The following is a 26,046-nucleotide window of genomic DNA, read 5'->3' on the forward strand; positions in this document are numbered from 1 at the left end:
GGAGAAATACAAAGAGAATTCATATCAGTGGTAGTGAGAGTATAAGAAAGGGATTGTAAAAAAATTGGTTTTATCATTAACATTGTAATTTGTAAAAGAAAAATAAATAGGCACTTTTGCAATTTAGAGTTAATTATAAGAACAGAATAAGGTTTAACTTGAACCTTCTATTGAAGTTTTCATTATATTTCATCTGAAACAATTGTAATAGCTTTTTTAAAATAGGGTTTCCTTTGTTTAAAATCCCATATATTTAAAATTTTTCCAATTATGGACATCCCACTAACCCTCCAAGAACCAATCCTTTTTCTAATACTTCCAAGTGAAATTAGTTATTCCTTCTTGTGTGAATATATGATACTATGCTTTGATTTCCTTTATGACATACTTAAAAATTTAATCTTTTATAAAGAAAGTTTGGTACATTTTTGTGTTACTTACTAGAGTGTGAGCTTCTTGATATGAGACTGTCCTGAAAATACAATATTTATCATTTTACTTTATAAAGAGTGAGAACTTTAAAATATTTGCTGAATTTTACAGTATCCTGGCTAAATGGAGGATCATATCATAGCATTCAGGAGCATATATTTTGGGATTAGACAGATCTGAATTTTTATCCCAGCTCTGACACTATTTATGTGACCTTGGAGAAGTAACCTAAATACCTACCATTTAAATAACAGTAAACTCAAAAGGTTGTTGTGAATACTTAATATGAAGAAAATGTGAAAAATTTTGGCACCTTGGCTAGAATTTAGTACTAATTATTGAAGTTTGTTGTTGTTATAGTTTTTGCTTTTATATAAATACACTAGAGGCCCGGTGCACAAAAATCTGTGCACTCGGGGGGGAGGGGGGTCCCTCAGCCTGGCCTGTGCCCTTTCGCAGTCTGGGACCCCTTGGGAGATAACGACCTGATGGCTTAGGCCTGCTCCTGGGTGGCAGAGGGCAGGCCCAATCCCTAGGTGCAGCCCCTGGTCGGTCTCAGAGCAGGGCCGATTGGGGAGGTGGGGCGCCGCCCCCTGTCAAGCACAGAGCAGGGCGATTGGGAGGTTGTGATGTCACCCTCAGTCATGCTCAGGGTAGGGCCGATTGGGGGTTGGGGCACCATCCCCTGTCACACTCAAGGCAGGGTCAATGGGGAGGTTGCAGCGCCACCCCCTGTCATGTACAGAGCAGAGCCCATCAGGGGGTTGGGGCGCCGCCACTCTCACACTCAGGGCAGGGCCGATAGGGAGGTTATGGCTCTACCCCGTCACACACAGAGCAGGGCCCGTGGCGGGGGGGCGGGGGTTGGAGCGCCGCACCCTGTCACACACAGAGCAGGGCTGATCAGGGGGTTGGGGCGCCGCACCCTGTCACGCTGATCCCAGTGCTGGGAGGCCTTGCGGCTCTGCTGATCCCGGTGCTGGGAGGCATATTACCCTTTTACTATATAGGGTAGAGGCCTGGTGCATGGGTGGAGCCGGCTGGTTTGCCCTGAAGGGTGTCCTGGATCAGGGTGGGGGTCCCCACTGGGGTGCCTGGCCAGCCTGGGTGAGGGGATGATGGCTGTTTGCATCTGGTCACACACCCTTCAGGGTGGGGGTCCCCACTGGGTTGCCTGGCCAGTCTGGGTGAGGGGCTGAGGGCTGTTTTCAGGCTGGCGGGTGACGGAAGCTCCCAACCGCTCCTTTTTTTCTTTTTTCTTTTTTTTTTTTATTCTGGGCCAGCTTTAGCTCTGAGGCTCCAGCTCTTAGGCCTCTGCTCCTGGTTTGTTTCGGTTCTATAATCAAAACTCTGTATCAACTCCAGCTCTGAGGTCCCGGCTCGCTGAAGCAGGTTTCTGGGGTTTTGTTTAGCTTCTATATTTGTTACAATGTTTCAAACTGCAAGCTCAGAGGCCAGCAAAGCAGTCGAGGAACGTTGATTTCCTCCATCACTGAAGCAAGCAAGCCTCATGTTAGTTTCAAGCTGCCTGGCTGCCGGCCGCCATCTTGGATGGCAGTTAATTTGCATTTCTCGCTGATTAGCCAATGGAAAAGGTAGCGGTCGTATGCCAATTACCATGTTTCTCTTTTATTAGATAGGATTTGTGTTGCTTGTTGTGTTGTTTGGGTCTGTAGATGTTGACTGATTATTATAAAAACTCCACACCAGTATATTAAGATGCATGCTGAACCTAGTAGACTGGATACGGTGAAAATAATTTACAAGGCAATGGTGAGGGCAGTCTTTGTCTGGGAATCCAGGTGTTCACCTCTTACCGTGGTTTATCTATAACCATAAACCATATGTTTCTCTCCCTCTCTTTACTTTAATTTCCGCTGGTACTGACCTCACCCTAGTTCCTGTATGCTTGAAGTGCCTGTGTTCCATGCCTACTTTATACCAGATGCTGATTTTGTTTTCCTGACCTCCACAGGTAATTTGACCACTCCTCTGGTTTGCTCCAATTTTGCTTGAAAATACAGCCGTGCACTTGCCCCTGGAAGATGTTCTATTTTAGAAAACCCAGATGAAGAAGAATATGTAGACAAAGATCTAAGAATCATGGCAAAGATCGTAAGTTGCCTGGAAATAGTGTCAACTGAAGAACAGTTGTTGAAGAAGCTAGTAAAAAATATCAAATATTAAGAGGAGGTGGTAATAATTTTCAAATATTTGAAGGATTGGCATGTAAAAGCCAGACTAAATTTTTCTGCTGCTAAGAGATCAAGACAAAAATTAATAATTGCAAGATATGGGACAATTAGAATTTCATTTCAATATGCTTCTTAAAATATCTTTCCTTACATTTCGACTGACTTTATTTTATTCAATGCTTTCCATAAAGGGAGATTATTATGCTCTCTTGACTAAGATGCCAGACAGTTGGAGAATGAGGAGCAGTTGTACCAACCGCCCACTTAGATCACTCAGCATCTACAGACACTTTTGCAGCTGCAACCCCGACCCCCAGGCATGGTGTGGTAGGGCTAAAAAAACACAGTAGCACCCATACTTATGATGTGGAAACAAAATACTATTGGTTCTTTTTCAATGAAGGGAGCCCATGTATGCTTATCTGAGTTCTTTCTTCCTAGAGTTCCTTCTTTCCTCACCCCTTGCAGAATCTTATCTCCACCCTCGGGCATTCTCTTTTATGTCTCTGTTCTGCTGTCAGGACCCAAAGTGACAGAGAATTTGGTTCCAAAGCACAGTTGCTGATGAAAGAATTCTGAACATTTCTGAATTTTGAATGGTATCTTTCTTTGGGTTCCAATGGCTCATTGAACGATTCATCCTCTAAACAGTGTATATAACTCCTCATGTGAATATAGCATATGAATTCCTTGTCTTAATGAGAATGCCTACCAGGATGGCCAGCTGGTCATGTAATTCTGGAAAGTACAGTAAGCTGATCACCTTAATTAAAATATTCAACTATTAGGAACATTACAATTCCTACATTAGTAGGAGGTGGGGATATCTTATTTGTACTTCTATAGGAAATCTCTTCCACCCATTTAAAATTATCTTTGCCTCAACTCTATTTTCTAAATTTCTTTGTTGATTAAGGTATTACATATGTGTCCTTATCCCCCCATTGTCCCCCACCCCCCACTCATGCCCTCATCCCCCTGGTGTCTGTGTCCATTGGTTAGGCTAATATGCATGCATATAAGTCCTTTGATTGATCTCTCCCCCTTATCCCCACCCTCCCCTACCTTCCTTCTGAGGTTTGACGGTCTGATTGATGCTTCTCTGTCTCTGGATCTGCCTCAACTCTTATTAAGGATACTACTCTATTGACAAGTTCAAGCTATTTATCCAGCCTCATGCAGGTAAAACAAGGAAGTGCCTCACCACAATTTTAACCTCAATCCCCCACTTCTTGCCCCTGACTTCCTCTGACATTGCTACATGGGACATCTAGGAGAATGTACTTGGCAATTTTTGCAGAACATATATAGGGGTTAGGGTTATTATTCGGTTGGGCAACTTTTGATGCTTAGTCTTCAATACACATAGTTATTCACCCAAACCAGCATTTGGTGGCAGGTTAATGACCTTAAAGCACTGATGTTCTGGTGAAATTAAAAGCTGGTTATGGGTTTGCTTTTTTCCCTGTGCACAGTATCTAAACAAGCATCACCATCAAAATGCTCATTTTATCAGCATTGTATAGTGTACAATATTGCCTCATATTAAGGGACCAATTTTATGTCAACAGAGGTATAATAAAGAGCAAATAACTATGAAGTCTGCTGGACTAACATCTACCATATCACCGAAAAGCAACTGATCGAATGAAATGATGAACTAGCCTGTTAAAGTTTGGTTTTGGGGTATGAAATGCATCACTGTAATTAGAATATAAAATCTCAGGCCTACCCTGTACACTTCCTCCCCAGGGCTTCTCTGCCTTCATGCCTCTTCCTACATGAGGAAGTTAATATCTCTTGGAACAATGTTTGAACATGGGGATAGAACCTGATAAATAGTTCTCTTTTCCACTGCATGTGCTCATGACGTTTCTCATATGGTTTCAAGAAATCAAGCACCTTATTTCCATTGTAATGGCCAATTTGATAACATATTGGTTTACTATCCATTTCTGGTTCTTTTGCCTGGTGTCTTACCTCTGGCTCCTGGGATCACAGTCTCATATAAACTATACATCATCCTTTGTCTCAGGTACTATTTTCAGAGAAACAGAGTATAAGACAGTATCTAAGTTCTCTACCAACTCTGGCAATGTATCAATTTTCCTAAAGCTAATTACACTCTGATTTTTCCATAATAACCTAGCAGAAAGATTCTGGATTCTTTTCTATGAAAGGAGCTGTCACTATCTGTTTTTAATTGAAAAGCTGGGCGGGTACATTAAGTAACCTCTTAGTCTAGGGCTTAATAGGTACAGTTTTGTGATATCACTCATTTGTCAGATAAAATAGAGCTACATTAAAATGGCATGGTTAACAAAACAGAGCCAAGTTTAGACATTAGCATTTGGCAATGAGAATATGCAATCAAAATATTTGGCAAAGGCCATTGCTGTCGATTCATGTAGATGAAATTGGAAAAGGTTTTCTTTGTGGCCATGAAAACCACAATTTTATTATTATAACGTAAATAACTGTAGGCAAAGGGTTGGCAGTCATGTCTGACTTACTATACAGAATCTAGAGTCACTTTCAATCCTCAAATACTTTTTCTTTCTTTCACACAGATATAAAAGCATGAGAGATTCTACCATTTAATCCTTTGATATGATTAAGCTAAGCCTGTTCTGTGAGTGCTGCCATGACAGATGTGGACCAGATTTATAGATGTTGGTCACTGGTACACCTAATTGGTTTGCTGTCAATTGAAGTTGTTACTCTATTATATTTAGACTAGAGGGCCGATGCACAAAATTCGTGCAAGAGTAGGCCTTCCTTCCCTCTGCTGCCGGCACCGGCTTCCCTCTGGCACCCGGGACCCAGGCTTCCTCGCAACCCCAGCTTCATCCGGAAAGTCGTCCAGAAGGATGTCTGGACTAATTAGCATATTATGCTTTTATTATTATAAATGAGCATTGGGTTCTTAGGATTGTCACTTTAACCTCCAGTTTCTCATACTTGCAAAGGATATAAACCTAAAAAAACAAGATGTCTCAGAGTCTCTTCTAGGTTCTGTATATAAAATGTGTTTAGTTAATTGGTTATACTTGAAGATTTGAAAGGCTTAAAAGTGAGGTGACATTGACTTTCTTGTGGCTGTTAACTACTGCTTAGGCTTAGCAACATGGATATATGGGTCTTTCCTAGAATGTATTCAGTGTCCCTCCAGCTTCCTGAATACGAAAAGTTTTCAGAATAGCAGTGGCTGCCTCTTGATCTAAGCATAGCCCTAGTGGCAGCCTCAGAAGTCACTTTCTTAGTGGATTAGTACTGTTATTCATGGAGAACTTCCAGGGAGCCCAGCATGCATCTTCAGTACTTACAATGACTTTCTAAGCACTAAACTGCCTATATCAAATATCTTCCTGCAGAAAACACCCAGATAATCTTCTGTTTTCTTCCTTAAACCCAAATGAATACATCAAGTTAAGCAGAACTGAGTCCCATGACATAAAAACTGAGATTCCCTGTGACTGAAAGATACCATCACAGAGATTAAAAATATAAATTGAAATCTAGGTTTACATAAAATTATTTTTTAGGAAAATATCATATGTTAAATGTATTAGCAAGTGAAAGAAACAAGGTGTGAAATGTAAGTCAAGGCTTATGGCTTATGTTTATTTTTAGAGGATTTAGTGGAGTTAGATGGATTTGGTGACAGAGAAAGAATTGACATTAACTTTTGGGTGATTGTATGTGGGGAGTCTTAAACCTTGATTCCTTCTGTTGACCATAAAAACCTCAACATAAATTATATATATATATATACATATATATATATATATATATATATATATATATATATATATATATATATGATATTTGAATTTTATCTGACTTCAACTTTAAAAATATGTAAAAATACAAGATAGATCTACATATACCAATGTGTTCACATTTCTATCTCCCATTCAGTGATCTTCAGTTCTACGACCAGGATCTTCAACCTAGAGCAATATTCTAAAAGAAAAAAAAATCCATTTGAGTACCCATTGAGCACTCAAATGTTTCTCAGATGGATTAATGTAATTCTAGATTTGGGGGCTATTAAGGGAAACAATTCTTATAGTAAAGGATTGTGCACGCTAAATGACATCAATTCTTCACAATTCCAATTTCTCACAATTTCATCAATAGCCAGACACCATGGTATATCAACTGATTGTAAGTTCAGGAACAATTTGTAGATTCTAGGGGCTGAGGGTTTAGACCATTCTAAACTTCTGATTTTCTGAATATTAGCTTTCACTGGCTTATTTTTTAAAGAATCCTAAAATAGCACCAAGTCTCCTAGCATTATTATCTGGAATCCATTAAGTACTATATTCATGCAAGAATTTTTTAAGTTGTATATTTTTCAGTTTTGGTGAGTGGTGAAAAAGTTGACTCTTAGAATACCTTTCCAATGATATTCTTTTATTTTGGCAGGGAAATATGAATTATTCTCCACGTTCACTCAACAGCTCACAATGGCATTTAAAATCATAGATGACACACAAACTGGTCTCTTAATCTTTTTGTACTACAACTATTACCACTCTATTTGTTTATGAGACTATATTACTTACACATTTGCATAATCTTTGCTCTTAAACAATGATCCACATGACATAAAACTTATAATCAAATAAACTGAATGGCATAGAAAGATATGATTTCAAAAATGAAACTAAATTATTTTTAGTCATCATGAAGAAACAGTTGTACTGTGAACATGAACTCATTGTACTGAATATATAGTAAATTAATATAAATATGTAAAAAGTTTCCTTACATTTCTTTAAAATAAAAACACTTTAATAATAAAATGTAGACATGTAATAAAGTTAGTGACCCCAGTTTAAATGTTGAGAAGTATATTTCTTCTGCTCACTGCTTCACTAAACCGAAAAATACCCTATGCCTGTTCAAGAGTTTGAAAAAAAAATTTAGCTTACTAATTATTTTGCACAATGCTTCTGAACAATGATGAGCCACATTTTCACTTAGTAACCTGTTTGCACTGGAATTATTGAGAAGACATTAAGATAACTTTATTTAATTAAAAAACACACATTAATATCTGCCTCTGTCAGGCTGTGTTGATGCCTGACGAAAAAGGATGGAAATGAATAAATCCTGAAATTATTACTCTCCCATTGACCTGAAAATTTTCTTTGAGACAGAATTGCAAGTTTTAGTGGTTGTTGATGAATTACAGAGGTGGGCAAAAGTAGGTTAACAGTTGTTTGTATGGAAAATAATACACTAATTACTAAATAATCATATACGAATACAGTCTGTGCTTCTTCTACTCACAACTATAAATCTACTTTTGCCCCACCACTGAATGGGGTGAATGAATACTCGATGTCTGGATGACAGACTGGGAATTTGAGCAGAGTTAGCTTCCAGGTGAAGGAGGGGTTCCTGTGTGTCCCCCATGAACGCCCCCACATGCTTTTATAAAGCATCTACCCATTATTACAAGTCCATGTGGTAATTGTTTGCCAGGAAATTCCTTCACTTAAGGAGACAGAAGAGACAAAAAAGAAAAAAAAAAACATCTGGCAAGAAAAAACAAATACCATTTATACTTTTATCTGCTGCTCTTTGGGGACATTCATGGGATATTGTGGTCAAACAAATACTTTCTCTTGTATGCCAAGATTTCTCCAAGAAAACACTTCATTCAGCACATGACCTTGACTTTGCCTGTCAACCACCTTTCTTCTCCCACTATTTTTCTTTTTAATTTTTTTAACTAATTATTATAGAATTCACAAGGGAATCAAGCCAGCTTTTTAGAATTCCTTCTTTATGCTATTATTTTTTTCCACAAAATTAATTAATACTTGCTGATTTTTTTCTCATTATTACTTAACTCCTTGCAAGCTGTCTTCTACTCCTGCCCTAACCTCATAAAGGATACTTTCTTCAAGTCAGTCAACAGTGTCCTTTCAGTGACAAATCACAGTGTGTTCCACGTTGCCATCCTTTTCTTAAACTCCTATCTCTGCTCTTAGTTTATGCAACATGATTTATTTAGGCTCTTTTCCCACCTCTCTGTCTCTTTTATTTCCTGTTTTCTTTCTTTCTCTATCTCTTTTCCTGGTGTGTTTTCCACAATTGCTATGTAAATTTGTGCATTTTAAGTGTGCATTATGCTTAGTTCTGCATTGTCGCTCCCTACAGTAGGCAGTTGTTTAAAATGGGACTAACATCCCCACTCCCTTGTTCTACACACCCTGCATCACCTCTGGGACTGCGATTATATCTAGATTTTACTCATATAATTGAGTTACATTTTATAGCATATTTTATTTTAAGAAAGGAAGATTTTGACAAGAAATGGAGGCAACTCTTAGGACCTGAGAGTGGCCCCTCCCTACAGCAAAGCAAGGCTATGGGGACAGTCCTACAACCAGGAGAAACTGCATTCTTCCAATAATCTGAATAAGCTGAAAAGTGAAAATTTCCCCAGATATTTCCCAGGTGAAAATATTCCCCAGGTGAAAGCTCAGCCTAGTGGACACCTTGATTTCAGGTTGATTACACCCTGAAGAGGATAAAATAGCCATGCCTTGCCTGAACTTTGAACCTATACAAAGAATAAGGAGGAGGGAGGAAAGGAGGAAGGAAGAAGATAGGGAAGGAAGGGAAAAGTAAAAAAAAAATAAGTACAATAATGCCTCCAACTGACTATTACCTAGTCAATGTCAAATCCTTTAGCTGGAAAGTTCACATATGGAACTATAAGTTGGCATGGTAGTAAGGTGTATTTTAGGCAGTGAAGTAGAGTGATTAAGGACATCGGTTCTGTTGTTAGCCTGGTTTTGAGTCCCACTCTTTTATCTATTTGCTTTGTTTTATCTATTCTTAGCTATTTGTTCTGAGGCAAGTTACTTTTCTTCTGTTTCAGCCCTTTATCTATAAAACAAAGACTTTAATAATAGCACCAATCTCATCAAGGTTATTTGAGAATCAAATGAGCTAATATATTAAGTACTTAGAACAGTGCCTGGTCCACTTAAAGGTCCAACAGAATATGTAATATATGGCTTCATATTCTCAAGAAATAGGTGACTTTTCCCAAATGCACATACTATGCTCACCCACAACACTGACATTGCCCTATATCCAAGCTTGTCCTCTCCTGCCCCTCCCCTACCCATGCTAATTTATTCAATTTGGATTCACAACACCAAATATTATTGAGTAACAAAATTTGTGCACGGGTAGGGTCCCTAGGCCTGGCCAGCAATCAGGGGTGACCAGCGGGGTGATCTGGGGCCACTGTTGGCACCCACCTTGGCTGGCCTGGCACCGCCCACTAGCCAGCCCCACCCCCCGCCACCGCTGGTTGGGGCCTGTGGGCTAGGGGCAGCTCCTATGTTGAGCCTCTTCCCCTGGTGATCAGTGTGCATCATAGTGACTGGTCATTCGGCTGTTTTGTCAATTTGCATATTAGGGTTTTATTACATAGGATGGCTAACTTGACTATTACTATAAATGTACAAAGGTATTACTAACACGTTTTTTATATACTTCTGCTATAGAGATTCTCATATCTTTCTAGCAATTATTTTTTTAAATGTTGATTTGCAAACTTACAAAGCTTTTAGCAGAAGACACACATCTTCAAATATTACAGCACAAGATTGGTTTTCAAAGTTGAAACAGAAAACATCTCACATACCTGGTTCAGTTTTCTATTCTACATTTCACTTCTGAGAACTTAAAAGATGTGGAAAATGAGATAACTACACTATTCTACAACATATTCATTGGTAATATTTTTAGTATTTAAAATTACAAAGCTTAAGTCATGATTTAACATATATAAATGAAGGAATATATGAAGGAATATATGACAGTAATAAAAATATATTACTTTTTCTCTCAGTAAACTAAGCTCCTTGAGGGCAGAAATTATGTCTAAATCATCATTGCATATCAGATATTTACCCAGTACTGAATTACCATTTTCACTTAATAAGTGTTACATGAATAAATTAAACTATTATGAAAATATAATAATTATATTAATATGCCTTATGATGCCTATATCATTCAAAATTAGCAAACATGATATTTTGAAAATGGTAAGAATAAGAAGTACTAAAGAAACAAGATAAATTGGAGCCATAGTATTGAATAATACAAATTAATAAAATTTAAACTATTGGTATAACAAACATCAAAACACCTAGTAAAAATGGAGAGTAAAATGTTATGGGAATTATACTGAGAAGAAAATCCCATTCTCTATGTTTAGATATAACTGAAACTAAAAGTCTCTTATATATGATCCTTCTTTTTCAAAAAAAAAAAAAGATGGGAAAGATTTTATCATAAAAATGATATACTGATGAGCTTCTCTCCCTAAGCCAACACATGAAAATTATTAACCCATTTTTCTTCCTAAGATATACCTCTGCCAAAATAATCTGAAGGAAAAACCTGATGATTTTAAGGCAGCTCCACCTGGTCAACTTTGTGGTGAATGAGACACATAAATAAATTTACTCCCAAAACATATGGGGAAAAGTGTGATTTCAGAAAAGGTGAATGGCCAGATCAACTTGACTCAGTGGTTGAGCTCCAACATATGAACAATGAGGTCAGAGCTCGATTCCTTGTCAGGGCACCTGTCCAAGTTGTGGGTTCAACCCCCAGTAGGGGGCATGCAGGAGGCACCTGATCAATGATTCACTCTCATCATTGATGTTTCTATATCTCTCTCCCTCTTCCTTCTATAAATCAGTTAAAAAAATTATCCTATCTAATAAAAGAGTAATATGTAAAATAACCGTCACTCTACGACAAAGATGGCGGCGGCACCCCAGCAACGCGAGCCCAGTGTCCACGCCCCAGCTGTGTGGAGGGAGAGGAGGGGAGGGGCCTCGGGCCGGAAGCAGAAGCCAAGAGCATGGGAGCACCAGGAATGCTGGGAATCATGGTTCTGGTGGCAGACGCATTGCACGATCTCCTAGACCAGTGATGGCAAACCTATGACATCCATGTCAGAGGTGACACATAAACTCATTTTTCTGGTTAATTTTTCTTTGTTAAATGGCATTTAAATATATAATATAAATATCAAAAATATAAGTCTTTGTTTTACTATGGTTGCAAATATCTAAAAATTTCTATATGTGACACGGCACCAGAGTTAAGTTAGGGTTTTTCAAAATGCTGACATGCCGAGCTCAAAAGGTTCGCCATCACTGTCCTAGGCACTCAAGCAACGTGAGCCTGGAGCAAGTTACTGCTCCAGGTGGAGGGTGGAGGGAAAGCAAAGGTGAGAAACATAAGTCAGAGTGTTGAGGAAAAATTAAAAGGAAGATATCCTGCAACTTCTGGAAATCACCAATGGAGCAAAGAAAAACAAAAGAGCTCTATTATTCTGTGAGCACCAAACCAGACTGGGCTGGAGTCTCACACAATTTGCTCATATGATTGCAAAGACAGACAGAAACTTCACTCTTTCATGTACCCAGGCAGATACAATGCACGACATGCATGTTTTCACGGAAGAGGACTTAACAGCATCGTTTGCTATACACCTTTTGGTAAGTCACCTTTTTTGGTGGCCATCTGTGTTAGTTACTTGCCATAATCAAGAGTAAAAATTAAAACTTTTCTAGTTCTATGACAATCAGGTCTTTACCACTTGGAGCAAGGCAACTATCTATAATAATAAAAGTGTAATATGAGGGGCAATGAGGCAGGCAGGCAGAGGCAGTTAGGGTCGATCAGGCATGCAGGCAAGTGGTTAGGGGCAATCAGGCAGGCAGGCAGAGGCAGTTAAGGGTGATTATGCAGGCAGGCAAGTGGTTAGGGGTGATCAGGCAGGCAGAAGCAGTTAGGGGTGATCAGGCAGGCAGTGTGGTTAGGGGCAATCAAGCAGGCAGGCTGGCAGGCAAGTGGTTAGGAGCCAGTGGTCTCGGATTGTTAGAGGGTCCAAGCAGGGCTGAAGGACCCCCCCCCCCGTGAATGAATTTTGTGCACCGGGCCTCTAATATATATATATATATTCAGATCCTCTTCCCTTTTTTAAATTGGGTTGTTTGTTATATATTGCTGAGTTGTGTGAGTTTGTTACATGTTTTGGATATTAATTTCTTTTAGAAAGCATATTTTACAAATAAATATCTTCTCCCATTTAGTGGGTAGTCTTAACTTTGTTGGTGGTTTCCTTCATTGTGCAGAAGCTTTTGGGTTTGATGTAGTCCCATTTGTCTATTTTTGGTTCTGTTTCCCTTGCCTTTGGAGTCATATCCATAAAAGCACTGATAAAACCAATGTTAAGGAGCTTAGCATTGGAAGTCAGCCATAGCTATTAGGTGAGAAAAATAAATAAAAGGCATCTATATTGGAAAAAAAGAAGCAAACTGTCACTATTTGCAGAGGACATGATACTTTATATAAAAAACCCTATAGACTCAATCAAAAACCTGTTAGAACTAATAAATACACTTAGTAAAGTTGCAGAGTACAAAATCAATATACAGAAAATGTGGCATATCTATACATAAATAATAAATTATCAAAAAAGAAATTAAGAAATTAATTCCATTTACAATTGAATCAAAAAGAATAAAATACCTAGCACTAAATTTAACCAAGGAAGTAAAAAACATGTAATATTGAAAACTGTAAGACATTGTTGAAAGAAATTGATAAAGATACAAATGAAATAAATTCCATGTTTGGGAATTAGAAGACTTAATATTGTTAAAATGTTCATATAACCAAAAGTATTCTACAGATTCAGTGTTTCACTTATTATGGGTATATATTATTGTATAGTTTATATTTATAGAATTCATGTAAGTACTTTTGTCACTGTGAACATCTATATTGTTTCTAACCTTTGCAAATATAAGAAAACAACTTTTAATTCTATTCCATTGACCTAGTGCACTCTCTCTCTCTCTCTCTCTCTCTCTCTCTCTCTCTATATATATATATATATATATATATATATATATATCCACTCATCATGCTGTTCAGTTATTATAAGTTAATGCTTTAATATCTGATAAGAATGACCGCATCCAATTAATTTTTTTAAAAAATTTTCTGTACATTTTGGTTATTTGTTTTTCCCATGAAGTTTGTCTAGTCCTTTAAAAATAGTATTTTTATTAGAATAATTTTAAATTGATAAATTAATTTAGTGAGTGTCACTACTTTCATGTTGTAGTCTTCAGGTCTCTCTCTAAAAAAATAAATAAAATCATATTTTTTTAAAAATTGAAAAAAGAAATTGATCTAGAAATAAGATATTTTTTGTTTACATTGTATTTTACATTTTGAAATAAAAGTTTATTCATTAAAATACCTAAATGATTTGCTTATTCCCCCCTCTTAATACAATAGAGGATAATGTTAAATGCAAAAAAAAAAAATGAATCTGTGTTAAAGTTTCTGTGCAATACCTCTGTGGAAAAATCTAAGTCTGGTGCTTTCTCAAGGAAAGAATCTCTTGGAAAATTTTACTATGCTCATTTTTTTTTATTAGTTTAGACTATCTACACCTTCTGGGTCAGTTTTGATAATATATATTTTTATGAAAATCATGTTTTATTCAGGCTTACAAGTTGATTTTATAAAGTTGGACACAGAGCTCTCATAAATTACTCAGAATTTCCTACATATCTATGACAACTTTCCACTTATAACTTCTTATTTTATATAATTATCTTACCTTCTTTTTTAACTTGATTTAACATATTTGATTTTTTATATATTTTACTGTTTTAGTATACAAAGTTCTTTTCACAGAAGTTAGTTTATGAACAAATAATTAAATTGCACATGTTATTTTATTAGCTTTAAATACATTTTTAGTATGTGTAAGAAATGAGAAAGTGACATTGTCAACCAAATTTCTCTTCTTTTCCTGACATTTCTTTTACTTAATTCTTTTCCAGAGTTTTAAAGTTTATGCCATTCACATGGTAATTTGTAAACATAAACCCTATATTCAACTTCTAGTCACACATTCCCCTTGCTATTGTTTCGTCATCACTTTAAGATTATCTAAAGCTCAGCCTTAAATAGTGAGTTAAGTAAAAGTTTATGAGTAGTATATGAGCAATATATCTCCTGAGTTATTGCAAGCTCTATTCACTGAGCCAAACAGGCTAGGGCAACTTTCAGGATTTTGTAGTAAGTGAGTTACTTCTCTCAGGCAATTGAATATATTGCTTCTAGTTCAGTCACTGTCCTTTAACCCTTATTACTAACAAAATTATTTATGCAAATGTTGCTCATCTGTGTGATTGGAAATAAAACCAAGTCCAAGGAAGTTCCCGCCGCACCCATCAGGCACCTACTTGCCATTATTGTAAACAGAGAACTGTTATTGCAAACGCAACCTTTGTTTGTGCCCCTTACTTTGGAGAAGTGTTACCTGAGACAGAGTACCCGGGAGCAAGCATGCTATGTCTTCTTGCACCCTATTCCAGGATCACTGGGTTTGGGATTCTTTCCTATTAACTTGCAGTACAACGTTTCAGATTTCTGTAATTTTTATCAAAGTAAAATTTGTATTTTTGTTCCTTATTTCCATAGAATTTTCAGGTAAATCCCAAGAGGAAAGAAGGAATATACAGACTTAACTCTGTCGTGTTACAATTAGAAATTATAAAATATAGTTTTATTATTTAAAAAATAAGTCACATGTAATGCTAATAAATTATATTATTTAAAAATGTTGGACTTAACAGAATACTTTTCAAAGATATCAGATAACAGCTATTTCATTCTATGTGTCATTAAGAGAAAGAACAAATAAAAGTCTGAGAACATAAAAAATATAAAAAAATAATTTCATACAGATTTTTTTATGTCTACATATGTCCCCTTTATTAAATTTAAATATACCTAAAGTTAATTTTAAAAACTTGTGTATTGGTTAATTTGTGAATAATTAATTGCAGTACATATTCTGCCCTTTATATTTTAAATTAATTTTTGTGCAATTTAGTGCTTAAGAATTGTAAAATATGGTCTTACATTTTATATATACACTGAGTGGCCAGATTATTATGACCACCCCATCAGTACTTCGTTGGGCCACATTTTGCCTTCAATACTGTGACGATTCTTCTTGGCATTGACTCCACGATATGTTGAAAGGCTTTGCGTGGAATCTGACACCATGCCTGGTGAATAGCACTGTCCAGTTCTATGAGATTGGATGGTTGTGGAACCAGCTGCCTGATGGCTCTTTTAACTTCGTCCCACAAATGCTCAATTGGATTGAGATCTGGTGATTGTGGGGGCCACCTAAGCAAGGTAAAGTCTCCCTCATGTTCTTGAAACCACTCCTGTACAATACAAGCACCATGGCATGGTGCACTGTCTTATTGGAAGAAGCCATCTCCATTGGGATACGCCATTAACATGATAGGATGAACTTGATCAGCAACGATACTTAGGTATGTTGTGCTATTCAGATGTTATTCCACACGAATTAAAGGGCCCAATTCATGCCAGGAAAACATGCCCCAAATCATAACACTGCCCCACCAGCTAGAAGGGTTATACTCATGCATGTGGGGTACATGCTTTCATGCTGTTTCCGCCAAATTCTCACTCTGCCATCTGCATTATGCAACTAGAAACGTGATTCATCGGACCACATGACTTTTTTCCAATGCTCAACTGTGTGATCCTTGTGTTCCGGTGCAAATTGGAGACGTTTTATCTTGATAACTGCAAACAGCAAAGGTGTTCGAACAGGCCTTCAGCTGTTTTTCTGATTCTTGCTCCATGGCTCTGAGCGCCAACAATCATCCCATGTTCAGAGGCTGTTAAATCGCGTTCTTTACCCATATCTTCAGAAAAAAAATCACTTCTACTGTCATGGTAAACAATCTGCTTCCCTATATATAATGGTCTGGCCCTCTAGCAACTTCAGCGTGAAATTATAGCTAATTTGCCTACAAATGTCAGATGGTCATAATAATCTGGCCACTCAGTATATATATATAATTAAATCTAAAAATACCTTAAATATAAAAGCAACATTTTCCATTATTTTTTATTCTTCTTCTAACAACTGAACTTTTTATTGGTTTTATAAAAATGAAAATTTACATTATAAATAAAACCTCAGTGCAGTGATAACCATATAAATCCAATTGCTACAATAGTCCAACATATTTCTTTTCCAAAATATAAATTAGTTTTTTTTGAAGTTATGCATTTCAGGACACAGAGATGTAGCTTAAAAATATATATATCATTGTTTTTATGCAGTTAATGGAATGTCACATTTTATATTTATGAGATCTTTTTTGAAAGCAGGTGTTTGGCAATAGTGTTTTATGGCTACTTGAAACAAGTACATGCATATTTCAGGTGTATGAAGAATGTCACTTACCTAATATGGTGAACCAGCAGTAAATCTTGCAGGAGAGCTTGGAGGACTATATAATTAAGGCACATACTGAAGGAACTCAGAAGATTTCTGCATTTTGCAACATACTTATTGAACATCATTAACCTAAGCAAAACTTTATTTTATTGTGAAAACCACATAAGAGTTACAGCAACATTTTCAAATTGTTTATATTGTACAATCATAGAAAAGTAAATACCATATGAGACAATCAAAGGTAAGAAAATTAGAAAATATTTAAGTCATATTTATTTGTTGTCAATCTTAGTTATGAATTGTAATAGGATAGTTTCAAAGGGCTCTAAATTTGTCAAAAAGATACCTCACAAATATATGGATAACCATTAAGGTCATGAAGAGATGTTCAACATAAGATAAAAGCTTAAAATTAAAACCACAATCAGAAGCCATTTTATACTCACTAGAACCGAAAAATTTAGAAATGCTTATAATACCAAGTATTTACCAGGATATGAGCTTTTTGAACACTCATCTGTAATGAGAGACTGACTTTGAGAGTATTTTGACATTTATCACAATTTAGCATATTGTGGTATTTTCCCAAGGGAAATGAGAACATATGTCCACCAAAGACGTATGCAACGGCCCAACAAAGCCTGTGAATAGACCGTTCCTCAGGCCGACGCATGCATTTTCCTAACAACCAGCCTCAATGTGCAGAGATCTTGTTTCTTGTTCGTCAGCATCTGACCATCTGTGCATATAAAGCTGTTACTTTTGTTATACCATTTGTAATTTTTACCCGTATCTATCAATGTTTAAATAAATGCTTGGGGTGACAGTTCAAAAAAATATATATAACATACATAAACATGTGAGTGGAAAACAACTAGAACATGCATACAATGGGATATTACTCAACAGCTAACAAGAACTAACCTCACATATAAGCTACAACAAGCATGACTTTCAAAACACTGTGCTAATCACAAGAAGCCAGATGTAGATATTGTAGAATCCCATTTACATGAGGTCCTAAAGGGGTATAAACAAGTTATTGAGATAGACATCAATCAGTCTGGTGGTTCCCTGGAGTCAGGGTTTGCAAGAGAATTTAATAAATAAGGACATGAAAACTTTCTGGAATGATAAAAATTTTCAGTATGCTGATTGTGGCTATGGTTTGCAAGTGTAAAGAGTTCTTATACCATCTCCTGGACAATTAAAATGTGGGCATATTATGTAATGTTATAATTTCAAAAATTAGGTTTTAAATAATAATCAGAACTATGCAGTACTTCATAATTTGTCAATAATGCGCATGGACTGAGAGGCAGGAAGGAGGGTGAGACAGATTGAGTGCTGGTAGAACAAGTAAGAGAGTATTGTCACAGCCTAGAGAAGAGGTCAGAAGACCTGTGGTGGAAAGATAAATACAACTTAGGTAGGGAAATACAAAGAGATCACTGAGGACTTGAGTGCTTTGCTTTTGTGGAACTGAAGTTGGAGAGCCAAACCTTTAAAATGTGTAGCCACTATTTTTTTGTTTAAAGCTTTTATAATAATGACATATTTTGCAAAAGAGTGATGAATAAACAAAGAAACAAGGCTATATTGGAGCAAATTTAGAATGGAAACTATACACTAACCAATCTATGGAACTTATGGAGCCAATTTCTTCCTATAACTGTATAGTAATATGCTAAAACACATGAGAGCAATATTACTGAAGTATGCATTCACCATATCCAAATACTTCATGACAAATTATCACCCTTTTGTTAAAATGTCTGTGGATATTTGGCTCACCTGTACTACAAGTTCTGGCATGCATATTTGAAAAATACAGGAAACATGGGACACATTTATAGAAATTCTTCGGTACAGTTTTCAGCAGTCATCTTTGTAACAGTAATGACATAATCAAGTTCATGCCCTGCTGAAGGCTTTAGTCTTAACTATATTCAGCAATGCATTTTAATTATGCTAAGAAAAACTGGGCTACTTATCTTTTAAAACTCTTACTGGCTCCTTTTTTACTTTGTTTAATTTGAATGCTCTTCAAATAAAAACAAAATTCCATTACAAAAAGAAACAGCTGGAATTGCTCTACAAGTGAATATAAAGATATTTTGACAAAATCACAATGAATTAAGGTTAACTATACCAAGAAGGCAGAAGTACCTAACATAGAGAGATTAATCCTATATAATAAAAGCCCAGCAACCAAATGGCAGAATGACAAGAATGACCAGTCGACCAGTCGCTATGACACATACTGACCACCAGGGAGTAGATGCTCAATGCACAAGTCAGTACACTCCCCCGGTGGGAGTGCCGCTCAGCTAACTGGGATGGGTGGCTCTCCCACAGTGGGAGCAGCCACTCAGAGGGTGGGTTCACAGCCGCTCGGCTGACAGGGATAAGTGGTGTTCCCACAGTGGGCCAATCCCCACAGGACATCCCCCACCAGTGCACGAATCCCGTGCACTGGGCCTCTAGTATTTTAATAAAAAAGAAAATGTTTTACAGAAAGGAAAGGTTAAGTGTGCCAAGCTGGCATGGCCATGGGTGAACATGAGAGGGGGTGTTGAAGGATTTAGAAAAGACAGACAAGAGAATAAAGTTGAGGCTGGGTGGGATGCTGCTCTCTGATGGAGAGACAGCGCCACAACCTGTAAGCAGTGTCTTTATTTTATAGCCAGTTTCCACGAGACAAAGTAAGGGCATGGTTACAACGTTCTGGTGGGTTTCCAATCAACTCAATTACATGCACCTGATCTGTTTGTTTACTTGCTGCACCTCCCGCAGCCTATATCACTTAGCCACGTGGGGCTACAGGTTCAGACCATAAAGTCAAGTTTAGCCTTTGGCTGTAATTGTGCTGGGAGGGCTTTGCCCTCCAAGCTGGGACTTGCACATGGCTCTGTCACGAAAGGACCGTGCCCTCTCACAAGTCCGAGGCTTGAACCTGTCCAAACACTGCAGCCGCTCTCTACAGATAAGGGTTAAATGTCATAGTATCTGACTATTGGCCAAACAGTACTCTGTGGTTTATATCTTACTTCAGGGTCTCAGATATAACCGTTTGTTTTTGGCCCCAAACATAAAAATAAATAGGTTGTGTTGATATACAATTAAAGTAAGGAATTTCGAGGGTGGTGTATTTGTTGTTGTTTTTTAATATTTTATTGATTTTTTTACAGAGAGGAAGGGAGAGGGATAGGGAGTTAGAAACATCAATGAGAGAGAAACATTAATCAGCTGCCCCCTGAACACTCCCCACTGGGGATGCGCCCACAACCAAGGTACATGCCCTTGACCGGAATTGAACCTGGGACCTTGAGTCCACAGGCCGATGCTCTATCCGCTGAACCAAACCGGTTAGGACAAGGGTGGTGAATTTTTAAAAGGCAATGAGATACTGGATCTTGGAATAGTCTTTGCTCTGGCAAGATTTTGGCCAAGATGACATCTTTAGGAAATGTGTATGAAAGCATCTCGCTTAGAGAATATTAATTTTCTTGTGCTCAGCACTTCCCATCACTAACATGTGAATTATTTTTCAGGGAATCTTAAGGGATTATATTTATAAAATATGATCACCCAGACTCTGTTCACTGTAAAATTATAAGAATAAAAAATCTATAAGAAGTTTTTTTTAAAAAAAACAACAACATATTTTTACTGATGTCAGTGAGGAAGCAAGATAGAGAGAGATAGAAACACCAATGATGAGATAGAATCATTGATCAGCTGCCTCCTGCATGCCCCACACTGGGGATGGAGCCTGCAACTCAGGCCTGTGCCCTGCCTGAGAATGGAACCTTTACCTCCTGGCTCATAGGTCTATGCTCCACCGCGGAGCCAGGCCAGCTGGGCAGTCTGTCAGAAGTTTTGAAATTTCAGGAATCTAAAGCTTGTTATCAAAGAGTTAGTTATATTTCTTAATCCACGATGGCATGTGCCCTTTCTTGTAATGCTCCGTGAAAACATTTATGCTGCTTTTGAAAAAGGTACTTTGTGAGGAGCAGAATTATTTTTTATTACATGTTACAATAATCCTCTTACTAATGGTAAAGTGTAATTGGAGAAAAGAGGGCAGACAATCTGATGAAAAATACACAGATTAAAATTAATTTACATAATTGATGTAAAATACAAAATGGTAAATAATAAGTTCCTATTATCTTTGATTTTTAATCTTAAACTAGATTTTATTAATTAGTCTTTAGCATAAGAAGTATTTAATCAGATATTGGCTTTCTTAAGGTACCAATTCTGATAATGCATAAGAGTGTCAAATGCTAAATTAATTAATGAGACATAACCAAAAAAATATTTCTTTTGAACTAATTTTTTTTTTTTAGTAATGCATAACTAAAATTAGTTACTTCTTTTTCCTTATTAACATTTTAGAAGGTGTGTGTGTGTGTGTGTGTGTGTGTGTGTGTGTGTGTGTTTTATCACAGCCAATTAAATATTTAAGAAATATACTGCTAAGAACTGCCTAATCCCTCCTCATAAACAGGCAACATTTTAGAGGAACATGCATTGTTTATTTGACTGTACAATTTGGTTAGTGGACTTGATGCAGATTCCCAAGAACTCCCTTACATCCCATCAATTGGTCAATGGGGCCCAGTCTTCCTCGTTTTCCAGAAAGCCATGCGTCAGCTGCCCATTCTCATTGCCAAACACTGTCAAGAATGTTGAAGAACTGTACAATTTTTCCCACTTGCAAGATGTTAACTGGCCACAGTTTCATGGAAACTGACAAAAGACAGGAGATTCTTGAGTCAGAGGTGAAAGAAACTAACAAATGTCAACATACTTGTGCGGTCCTCTATCATTCCTACACTGGGGCCAGTGACACTTTTGGCATCTAACTTTGTAGCAGTAATAAACAAACCAGCTGCTCCTTTTTTTAGAGCATACAGATACACATAATCACTTTGTGGTCCTCTTCACCTACTTATTAGCCTCTGACTCGCTGCAGAAACTTCTCTATCAGGACAAGCCTTGCAGTCCGGCACATTCACCCAGAGCATGTATGCGGGGATGCTCAGGACCACGGAAGACTGACTCTTCCAGGACAAATACAACAAACAAAACTGAACCAGCAAAATTATGATGAATTAGTATGTTTACAGACTGAAGGTCAAATAGTTTTCAATAACTGGAAAATAACTTAAATTACAAAGTCAAAAACAAACAAACCAATATCTCATCAATGCTATTTTTACCCTTCTCTCATCTCCCTTTTGACCTGGGCAGAGTCTCAAATGGTGATATCTAATTGGGGAGGAGTAAGCAGGGAAAACAAAAAGAATCCCCCAGTCCTTTCTACGTTCCTCTTGTCTCTGACCTCAGTTATGGAGGAAACATGTTTTACTCTTAAAAGAAAATTAAAATATCAATAAATAAATTAAACTGAACATTTTAAATTACCAAGTAAAACTGAATTTATGGCCTAAAGTAATGGCAATGTTGTTATTATCTATGAATGAGAAGAAAAGTAATAGAAACCATCTATTACTTTGCAATAGAACATAGTCTCAGATCTAGTTCTGTTGCAATGTGGCTAGGAATCTTCTAGTTACCTCAGATTACATTAGTCATGTTAAACCTGTTCTCACCATTTTCAAGAGACAGTTAATGTGAATGGTAATGGTATTTTAACAACTTTTTAGGATGGATTTTAATTTCTTTAATCCATAAATCTATCAGAAGTAAATGATGAAGGATATGATCAAAATTATATAAAACTGGGTTATGTCCATTCAAGTCACAGTTACTTATTAATTTAAAACCATAGCTATCTAGAATTTTAATATATAATTGGGCCTTAGAGTTTATAAAACTTAATTATTTTAATGTGAAGTTGTAGCTTCATAAAATGGAATTAGTATAGAAGTACACAATCAACTACTAGAGAGTTGGTCTAGAAATAAGACTCCTGGCATCCAATCTAAATATCTTTGCATAGTAGCATGACTCATGTCAAGTATTTCAACCTATAAGAAATACACAAATAAAGCTAAACAAGGTAATTATAAGAAAAATATATAATTGCTGAATGCACATAAACCTCATCGTTATCTGGTAAGAATTTATAATTCCTACTTCTATTGCTTTCTTTTCTTTGTGGCAGCTGTCTACCAAGATGATGATACTTTGGAAGATCATGGTTACATTAAAATTCACTCCAGAGTGAGTTATCTTCATCAATTTTTATTAATACTCTGGGCCATTAGACAAAACAATGATAAGTCCTGTTTTTGATCTCACAGACGGCAGGGAGACACCCATGGAAAAGGGGGAGCTTTGTGATATATTTCTGAACTTTGCAAATAAGTATATTTGGGGCAAGGTTTTAAAAGAGATCCCCTGGGAAAGAATATTGAAAGGATGCCACCCTGCCCAAGGAGGATCAAGAGCACTTTGCTTATTTCCAATGGCTCAGTCACTGAAAAACACACCTGGAGAGAATACCACTCACCATTCACAATTCCAGAAAACAACACAGCCAAGTTTTACTTTCATGTGCTGCCTGGTGTTGCTAACCTAAAGGTAAAATGTCCTAAAAGTTGTTTCCTAAACAACTCTTAACTGAAGTGGTTGAGAATGTTTGTCTTTGCTTAATCCCATGCCCAACCCTCCACCCACTCCTTGATGCTGGCAGTCATGGAGAACCCTCCATAGATGCCAGGCCACATGAGAGGACATGCTTGGGGTGTCCATGTCTATCTCCTCCAATGGCTAATGAGATTGTCATTCTTCAAGATCAACAGGCCCTTCTGACTGACTTCCTCCTTGGTGTGTGGAAGGTGGGAGTACAGCCAATGTTGAAAAAGATCACTTCCTAGCAATCCAGTGACAATTGACTAACCGTTCTAGAAGACACGGCTAGAAAATGTGTTTTACATTTATGTCAACAAATTTTTAAAGATAAATTTAACCTGACCAGAAAATAAATTATTCTTCACATGCTTATTTATATGATGGTAAGACTTGCACTTGTTGTCATTGTCATCAACGTATAGTTATCATTACCTATCTTTGAAAGAGTCACTGAAAACAATATTCACAGGCAGTGCTACAGGAAGTGAAAATTCATGAGTGATGATGCAATTAATGGTAAATAAACAATATTCAGAAACTGTAGAGGCAAAATGTCCTGCATTGTTTCATGACACTGTGAGCTAAATAGCATTGCTACTTTTTTCTCTTGGAAACATGAAATTAGCCAGGATGGTGCATTTAATAATAACCATAAAGAGACAGTACCTGGACATTAACTGCCTGGACACTGAAAAACAATCTCCATGTGCACTGATTGGAGAATAAACTGAGTTCAGAAAGTTTCCATATGAAAGTATCTTTTTTACCTATTATTCTGAATCTTCATAGATACTTTATTATACCCAACATAGCATTATTTATGTTGCAATCAAAATATTCCTATAGACAAGAGCCCTATCAAATATATTTCCCTGGAATCCTGCACAACCAGCAATAAGATTAAAAGTAGAACTCTAGAAAAATATTGCTGGAAAAACAAGCCCCACTGCTCCATTGCCTTGATGCATTTGCCACTTCTCACATCTCAGTCTAATAAAGAACAATTGGAACCAGCTGCTTGCTATTACTAATCTCTCTCACCCAGGGTTCTGTGCATGAGGCAGGAGGAAGGAAGGCTAGGAAGCTCAAACAATTGAGTTTAGCAATAAAACAGCAGCTTAAAACACTAGTGTTTGTTGGGATATATCTAAATGACAATGAAATCAACAAACTACAACCACACTTCCCAAACTATGCACTGAAGAACTCTCTTTAAAGCTGCAGCAAACTCTTGGGTGAAGAGCATATTTTAGATTTTCCAAGAAAACACTACAATGCTCAATGTTTGTCAGACATCCAGTGAGCTGATCTGCTAACAGTATTAACATGACATTGAGTTACATTCCTTGTGATGACATCATTACTTGCTAAGCTGTGTTTCCTGTGGTGGCATGAGGAAAAAAAAAAGAAAAGTATCACATGAAAATCAATGTGAAACAGGAAATGAGATTGGGAAAGCTTGATCTGATTTAAGGGCTTGCAGAGTCAAACAGGTGCACACATTCAATTTGTAAGTAATTGTGGTTACTTAAGAATGAACTGAAAAATATTATTCTATTCTTCCAATTGATGTGTATTTTTTTCCAAAAGCCTACTAACTTGTTAGGGTATAAATACTTATTCAGTTGTTTGGTATTAACTACTAAAGAAATGGAACTGTTAGGTGTTTCTTTTGGCCTAGTACATGCAATGAAAAAATTACTCAGTGACTAAGAGTGTTATGAGGTCAAGTGTTTGTGAACTTCCCAAGCTTTGGGAGATGGGGAACTGTTTGGATAATTTTTTTAAAGGATGACTTGCATTCCTTTGACCTATTACTTCTTGGAAGATCTGAATGCAAAAGTCAAAGTCTTCAGGTTAAATTGACTCATCTGGATCATACTGATATTTTTAAAATTTCAGTGTTTATTTGGGCAAATATGGTGATTACTTAGTAAGGCTAAGGTTTTATTGTCTTATCAAAAATATAAATTTTAAAAATCTGAAATAAATTTATATATAAATTTGGTTCATTTTAAGACAGCAATATGTGCCCCAAATTTGAAATTGATGATATAAAATTTACCCACCTGGTCTCTTAGAAATAAAATACTTTCTTAAGAAGGACAAATCTTAGCCAAGCTTGTGACAACCCTTAATATTACAGCTCTTTCTGCTAAATTCTTCTTTCCCAGTTGGGTCATCTGACCTGAGAAAGTAGACTTTTTTTTCTTTATTGATAATGTGTCCTTATCCCTCCCTTGCCCCCCACCAACTCATGCCCTCACCCCCCTGGTATCTATGTCCATTAGTTAGGCTTATATGCTTGTAATACAAGTCCTTTGGTTGTTCTTTACCCCTTACTCCCATCCTCCCCTACCTTCCCTCTGAGGTTTGACGTCTGATTGATGCTTCTCTGTCTTTGGATCGATCTGTTTTTGTTCATCAGTT

The sequence above is a fragment of the Myotis daubentonii genome, chromosome 10 (genome assembly GCF_963259705.1).
Source record: "Myotis daubentonii chromosome 10, mMyoDau2.1, whole genome shotgun sequence".
NCBI lineage: Eukaryota > Metazoa > Chordata > Mammalia > Chiroptera > Vespertilionidae > Myotis > Myotis daubentonii.